Consider the following 7,678-nt stretch of genomic DNA (forward strand, 5'->3'; position numbering starts at 1 on the left):
CGCGCCTGTGCTCATAATGATACCTGTGAGAATCCTTTTACTGTATTCATTCCTGATGCATAAGTCACGAGTTAAAACAAAACCAGTGACTTTTAGGTGTTCTTTCTCTTTTTTAAAGCAGCTCCTAAAAAATGTTATAATGAGCATGTATACATTGTTATATAAAATAGTAATATAGAAACATGCAATAATATACATACTTAAAATTGATAAACTCAGAAGTGCTGAATTGTGCTTAGCATAATATGTTGATGTGTCAATGCATTGAGCAAGCAGGTTTCTCCACTTGCAATAATAATTCCAATATAGGCTATTTTCAGCTTGCTGCATCTCCAATGAACATTACACCCTATGCAGGGGTTTTTTTTGTTTTTTTTAATGAAAGTTCAAGAGTTAAGGAACTGTTAAGAGAGTCTCATCAATAGAGCAAACAGAGGTTACTGGCTTCTCCAGCAAAATCTCTCATGGCTGCTATAACCTGTTTTTAATACTGAAATTGTATATCAGTCAACATCCTACAGGGCCCTCTACACTTGTAGACCCACAGCAGCATTAGGAAGGCAGCCGAATTGTTAACTCCCTTGAGTTTTTGACATTAGTGTTACCTGTAGTGTTAATCTGTAACTGCTTCAAAAAAAAGTTACAGCTTCATGAAAGCAAGGGGTTCATTTTATGTTCACCTCTTAATATAAGTATAAAACAAATGAGAATAAAAATTAGGTAGGGGCATTTTTGCCATGAGGCAGCACTTTAGCGGGTGTTGCTTTAGTCAGTGCAAAGTTTAGGAGGGCTACTGAAATCAGGTATAGTGCCCCTTGAAATGTAGTTATTAATAGTCATTAATCAGCTCTACCCTATATAACTTTCACCCACAGCAACCTATCCAATCATTTCTATTTTGCAATAGACTGATTAAAACTAATTGATTGCTGCTATAGGTAACTACTCTGGTACAACTTAGCACCTGTTTTACTATATCAGTCCCATATATATATAAAAATCCAGAGGTATATAATGTACAAACATAATATCTGTTATGTACCAATTCCTGTTGTTTAGCATATATGGGACAACATGATTACAGCAGTTGCAGGTCACTGATATGGGTGTCAAATAATTAGAAGGCCACTTGCACAACATGGAACCTATTTGACATTTCACTGGCTACATGGGATCTGTAAACAAAAAAATTCCCTGGAAAAAGTAAGATTATTTTTTTGAAGGGTGTGTGTGTGTAAACCAAAATGATAATATAATTATGTATTTATTTACAAGCATTCTAAATTTCTGATTTATAATTGTATATATTTTTTAGTTATGTATACCCTGTATATATATTTTTTTTGCAGATATAATATACATTTTGCCAGTATCTGAGCATATGCCCTGCAATTTAAAGGAAATGTAACACTAAAATTTTTTAAGTAAAAAAGCTATTCTACGCTGCACCAATAACTGCCCTATCCTGCAAACCACTTAGTATTTTAAATGCTTTAACAGAAAATAACTGCTAAAACTTGCCAGTGTTACTTTTTAACACAAGCCAGTAGGGGCATTTAACAATTGGAACCCTGGAATTACCACCACATCCAAGCTCCCTTATAGTAATGAGCAATTTGTTTTGCCAGGCATGGATTTGCAGCGAGTTTCCGCATTTGAGCATTGCTAAATTGTTTCCCGAACTTTTACAACATTTTGCTGTAAAAATTCACAGTTGCATTAAAAAAAGGCGCATGTTTGAAAAAAGTTACATGCGTCAATACAAACGTGTCAAATTGTGAATTTTTCAGTGAATTTTTTGCAGCGAAGTAAAATGGGACAGATTTGCTCATCACTATTCCCTTACACTAAAGCAGACACTTGCAAATAAAAATGCCCATACACAAGCCAATAAAAGTTGTCGATGGGCTGAGTCGGCAGCTTATCAGCCTATGTATGGGACCCTCCAATGGGCCTATTTGACGAATATATGGCTGAAAATTGGTCAGATGTCGATCGGAAAAGTTTGATTTTCCAATTGGATCTGTTCATTCATGCAGTCCTTGATACCTGCATAGCAGCAATTATGATCCAATCTTTTGGCCCATCATCCTGATATCTCTCACTTCAAGGTGGGCAACCTTACCGAATGAGCCGATCTTTCAATGTATGGCCAGTTTAATTCATCAGATCACCCTGGGTGCACAAGCACTTGGCCAGATTACTAGGATCATGTACAATATGGGCACAAAGGTCTGAAAAAATATCAATGCACATTAAATTTTGCCCCCCATCCTAGAATTTTGCAGTAGCTAGTCATTGTAAATGAGGCTTCATTTTGTTTATAAGATATCCAACTAATATTTTTGTACCAAACCATATCAGCACATAACCTAATAAATATAAATGATTCATGCATCTTTTTCCCAGACCCATTAACTGTTTCTGTAACATCCCACAGAGTCAGAGATCTTATCATGGAAAAACCACAGTTCTCCCTTATCAATGCATTGCTGCTGATGCATACATTTTCACTAAGAGGAAAAAATATTGAGTGAAATAATTGCAAGGAGATCGATGAATCCTTCAGGGAAGGTCATGGAAAATTATTGGAAGAAAGAGCAGCCCATGGTCTAAATTAATTGCTTAGGGAAATAAAAAAAAAATGTGAAGGCACTTGTGCCATAACTTACTGATAGTGTAAGGTTTGCCATAACTGTAATATATATAGCCTACAGCTACAGTAACATCAATCAATATTTTTCTTTTCTACACTGCGTTTAGCTTCTGGCCTATGTTACCCTTGAAGTGAGCTCTTGGGAAACCTCCCTGACTGCGTAGAAATGCAACATCACTGACGGACAACTACAAGTGTCTTTTAACCTTGCTGTCTTTTCCCACACTATTATTTGATCTGGTTTTCTACCTCCATGCACACAGAAACAGATGATTGTTCACGTCCCCTCTTGAGACACATCCGTAGATACACAGCTTTCCAGGCAATAGATTTTAGTAGGCATAGCCTTAAAATACAGCCTTTAATGTGAAGAGCTTCCTGAGCAGGAAGACATACGGCAGGAGCAGACAAAAAGGCACCAAAAAGCACTGTGAACGGAGCTAAACAGATCTGACTAGCAGTTTTGTTCTGACATAAGGAAATCCACTCCATCATGGGAAAAAAAATAATAATTGCTTTGTTGTAAATTTGGGCACGGACTTTACTTTTAAGTTCACTAATACAGATCATTGTGTTTCTATCACAGGGAAGCAATGTATGAATGGAGTGAGTCAGCACATTGTAATCAGAATTGATCCCATATTATTGTATCCATATGAGCAACACACACATCTTGACTTTTCGAAAGTAAATAAGTAATGAGAATTCTTATTTTTCTAATTCGGATCAGCAAATCTTGATTTCAAGAACATGGCTCATTTAAAATTCTTTTGTTTTTTATATTTTTACAAGATGAATATAGTTCAATATAGTTGATCTTCCTTAAGAAGCAAATAAATACAATGATCCTCCATAAGAAGAAAAAAAAATACATCCAAAGTGCAATGGATGGATTTGGAAGCCAATCTTAAAATAAAAAAAGGAATTTCTTTTTAAAAAAAATAAACAAAAACATAATTGCAGATTAGTTTGCGTAAGGATTCACTGCTGATTTGTAAGATATTTAGGTGCAAAAAACAGGAGGCTCAGATCAGAACTGAATTATAGGTCATCATGAAAGATTTTCTCAACTCCATTCTGAACATGCTTTATAAACATTACACATCCTATTTCTAAATTCCTCATGAAAGCCAATGTCGGCAATACTATGATCTGGATACACTGTATTTATAAATCCTCAGATAATAAAGGTCAGGATGCATTTTTAACCAATAAATTAGATATCAAGTAAAAAGTTTTGTTATTCAGTACTAAGAAAATCATGACTTTCTGTACTGATAAAAAAAATGTACATTTGTAACTGTTCATTGTTATCCATAACTGAAAGTTACAGTAGATACACAAGACACCGTTACAAATGCACGGATAGACAGCCATCAATGAATAGCAGAGATGAAAACAGATGGAAAACAAATGCAACTTAGTTCACAGCAAGGTCATTATACTCGACTTGAGCAATAAAGCCACGGTATGATTCACAGTTAATTCCAAGGAATTAGTATATTACTTGAATCATACATCTAAGACTGGGTCAAGGAGCAAATGAATGCAAATCGGATGGAAAATACACCTTGCAATTCACCATGTGCACCAAGTAAAGATCTTAATCAATTTGCTTTCCTTCAGTTACAATTCTCTGGAATCTTTCAGACACAACTGCTCATATAAATTCACAGGAAATAAGATTATATAACTCTTGAAAATGCTCTGGCTGCAGTGCAATTACAGCATCACCCCTAACAGCGACACCTTTATGGCAGTTACTTAAACCTATATCTGCCAGTCTATTATTCTCCAATCTCCATGGCTGGCATTGCTATTGCCATTCTGGATGGCCGGTGTTCAGAAGTAACTGTATGAGCTTAAATTTACCGTGCCATTGTTTTCCTCATTTGAGGGCATTTTTCTGTTCCCAATAAATATGCCAGCTCTTCTAGAAGCATTTACCACATTGTTATTTACTTTATGGAAGCGAACACACTAAAAAGAAAATAGTTTTGCATTTTACAGTGCAGTCTTGGCAGTACAGAAATTCCCATTGGGACACTAGGCTTCAAACGCTTCATCTAGCATATTTATGGCTTCTGTGCTAAGATTCAGTTTAGCAATATAAAGCCTTTGTGCAAGGGAATGATATTACTGTGCAAGCTTGTTCTTTCCTATTGATGCATTTAGATACCAGGTTAGTAATATTAAAACTATTGGAAGCATCGCATTTGTATAAATCAAAGATGTCCAACTACACAGTCCCGCCATTGTTAAACTACAGTTGAAGCAATCACTGCAACAGAAGGCTATATGTGAGTGCTAGTAGTAGTTTTTAAATTGGAGAGATTGAAAGTACAAATGCCTGACACAGTCCTTGTTGGCTGAAAGGTTTTATTTTCAGTAGGCCTCCTTTCTATTTAATATAGGAAATGTAGCATAGGGGTTAGCAAAGCTGCCTTACAGCACTGGGGTGTGGCTTTGATTCTATACTATATAATCCAAGTAGTTTGTATATTCTCTCCATGCTTGCATGGGTTTCCTCTAGGTAATCTGGTTTCCTGAATGCATTGGCACCATAGACAATGTTACCACTGTGCTAATTTAATCTGATAACTACAGGAGCAGCTGTTTATCCATGCCCATTATGTGCCAACCAGGAGTTTCGCTAAGTCTGTAACATAAAATTCAAGAAGCACATTTTTTCTCAGCCAAGTGGACCTTGGTCAAGGCATAGCATTTTTCTACAAGCACCATATGTCTGAAAAGAACTTTTGAGTAAAGAAATTGTCCAAGCACAACTACTGTTTTTTCTTATCCAAAGACGTTATCCTTAAGGTACCATAGAATTTAGCTCTACCCATGCTGGTATCGGGTTATCATCTTCAGTAATTTGCAGCACCATTGGCTAATTTCTCAGTGGTGCTATTTTGCTGTGGTGCTATTTTCTCAGTGCCTCCCCAAAATGTATAATTTTATCTTTTTTGTGCATGCAGTTAATAAAAAACAGGATAATCCTGAGGTAGGCAATACATGTTTAAAAATGTTCAGTACAGAGCTGGTTGGTCTGTTTTATAAGAAAAGAAAACATTGCAAGGAATCTAGTGTTTTGTAAGATTCAGAACTGAGCCATCCAAAATTGCTTCCTAATGTCTTGATACCTTCTTTGCCGTAGGGTGTTTGGGAAGCAGTAACGTACTGGAAGACAATGCTTTGTTTGTCTCTGTTGCAGGAAGCATGTTACATTATTTTTTTCTTCCTTTTTTTCCAAGACTTTTCTTCCAGCAGAGCAGCTCTTCCCTTCACCTCTAATTTGTCTATCTCCAGTTTCCATACCCCATTTATTGGTTAAAGCCCTACTGTGACAGCTAATCCCAGAAACCATATGGAGATATTTAATATTGTTACTTAGGTTTACTAAAATTCTTGAGGTTTTTTAAGGGAACAGAGCTACAGTATTTATTCACTAGGTCTAGTATTTCTTAAATATTTACTCTTTTAACCTTTAAAAAAAGTCTGAAATGTAATTTTAGTTCTTGACACACTTCTGATTAGTATACACCTAGCTCAAACTGCAGGTCTGTCCTAAAACAAACAAAACGAGGTTTGTCCATTTATTCTATTAAAAATAGATTTTGGAGACACATTAGTTACAACAGTGAGCAGAGCTATTAGATATATTGTTACTAATAGTTTAGCAACATGTGCATAATTTTCCAGTTCATGGGTAAATGCACGGCAAATAATATGATACTGAGAGTATAATCAATATTAAAGTGACACAATTATCTGAACATAAAGGTTGTATTAGCATCTGAAAACTATGTGAAATGTTTACTAAAGTAATGTTTAGGAAAAAATTGGTTTACTTATATTTTGAAAAAGCTATATTCACTTCTGTGTTTGCATAGGGAATTGAAATGTTGATGTTTTAACTAAAGGTGGTCATACTCGGGATGAAAAAAAAAATGCTGATGGTCAGAGTCACCAGTTTATCAGCCCATGTATGCAGCCCTCAGATGGGCCTACCCAACCAATACCTGGCCAAAATTCGGGCAGATGCTTATTGAGCAGGCTTAAAAATCCCATCAGACCGAGGAGCACATCAGCATGTAGATGATGACCTTGTCCCAACGGCCTATATCCCATGAATGTTATCAAATTGTTTGGCTTAAGGGCCAAACGATCAGATCAATCTACCCATTTGGCAACCTTGCCAAACAAGCAGGTCTTTCAATGGATGGCCAACTTCAGAAACCAGGACACCAAAGAACAAAAAAATAAATAATCCAGTAATTTAGAAAATCTAATTTTATTGTTCCTCATTAGTCTACATAGAGCAAATTCAACAAACTACAATTACTAACAAGATAAATATGAGTTCATTAATAGGAAAACAGGCTAATAATTATTAATAGCTAATTAAATGTATTTTTATAAAACGAAATTCTCTCCATGTTATTAAAACGAATTTATTACTTGATACGGGTACCTCCATGTTCCCATTTAGTTCCCATTCTGTAGTGATGAATCTGTCCCTTTTCACTTCGCCCTAAAATTCGTGAAACGATAAAATTCGCGAAATGGTGAAAAATCTGTGAAACGCATTTGTCGTGCAACTTTTTTGTTGCACACCTCTTTTTTTGTCGCCCCCGTCTTTTTTTGGCGCTACCATGCCCATTTTTTACTCGACTGCACCCAATTTGACACGCAACAAATTTTTCCGTGGCAAATTTTCATGGAAGTTTTGCAAAACAATTCACCAATGCTGAAATGTGGAAATTAGCTGTGAATCCATGCCTGGTGAAAAATTCCCTCATCACTACTTGGGAGCATTAACTGACTTTGATTCTACTTAAAACCATCAAGCAAATGTGACTGTGGCACTGGGGAATCTTTCTGCCAGCACACCCATAGATGTTTCCAGAGAGAGAGTTCCCTGGTCGGCAAAGCCAGGTAGAAAATGATTTTGAACCAAGTCTTCCAAAGATAATTTGAGAATTTTTACTGCAGCATAGAATGTGAAATGATCTTCTT

This window comes from Xenopus tropicalis, chromosome 2, assembly GCF_000004195.4.
Source record: "Xenopus tropicalis strain Nigerian chromosome 2, UCB_Xtro_10.0, whole genome shotgun sequence".
Lineage (NCBI taxonomy): Eukaryota > Metazoa > Chordata > Amphibia > Anura > Pipidae > Xenopus > Xenopus tropicalis.